Source organism: Eimeria mitis, genomic scaffold, assembly GCF_000499745.2.
Source record: "Eimeria mitis Houghton genomic scaffold, Emh_scaff2648, whole genome shotgun sequence".
Classification (NCBI taxonomy): domain Eukaryota; phylum Apicomplexa; class Conoidasida; order Eucoccidiorida; family Eimeriidae; genus Eimeria; species Eimeria mitis.
Window position 1 is genome coordinate 5,702 of NW_013570990.1, and position 871 is coordinate 6,572.

Here is an 871-nt window from a genome sequence, read left to right on the forward strand (position 1 = left end):
GGGGTGGTAGTTTATTTCATCCTGACTGTGGGAGAAGATGCAGGAGGAGCTGCAAGGCCTTCCTGCCGCTCTTGCTGCTGCTGCTGCTGCTGCTGCTGTTGAGGCAGCAGGCGCTGGCCCGCTCTGCAGCGCTGCTGCTGGCGAGGCGTTTACTCCTTCTGCTGCTGCTGCTGCTGCTGCTGCTGCTGCTTCTGTTGCTGCTGCTCTCGAACACAGTATTGGCAGATATCTGAGGACAGCTATTTTCCCAGTGGATGTCGTTGCTGCTTCGATGCCTGCTGCAGCAGCAGCATCTGCTGCTGCCGCTGCTGCTGCTGCTGCTGCAGCAGCAGGCAAATCTCGATAAGAAAAGGGGGACCGGCGGACCCAGAAGGGGTCATGGCAGTAGTTGCATCGTTCCCACCCAAAGTCGCTGAGGAGAAACAAATGCATGCGCTTTAAACCCTAAACCCTAAACCCTAAACCCTAAAGCCAAACCCTTGCACTCCACTCCTAAACCCTTAAACCCACAGAAACACACAGTACATGGCTTCAATCTATGAGCCCAGCTAACAAACACTTACGTGGTTTACGCTCTAGGGTTTAGGGGTTTGGGTTTAGGGTTTAGGGTTTAGGGTTTAGGGCTTGGGGCGTTTGGCTCACCAGCGGGTGGAGCGGACTTTGTGGCACGCCTTTGTGCGGAACCTCTCGAGTTCCTCTTCGCTGAGCAGCGGCATCGATTGGCTTAGCTAGAAGGGTTTAGGGTTTAGGGTTTAGGGTTTAGTGTTTGATGCTGAAAGAGAAATACACGGGCTTAAAGAGGCGGTACAGCAGGGGTAGAAACACCCCAAGCTGCTCTCCTGCGCCGCCATAGAGAGAAACTAGAGCCGCG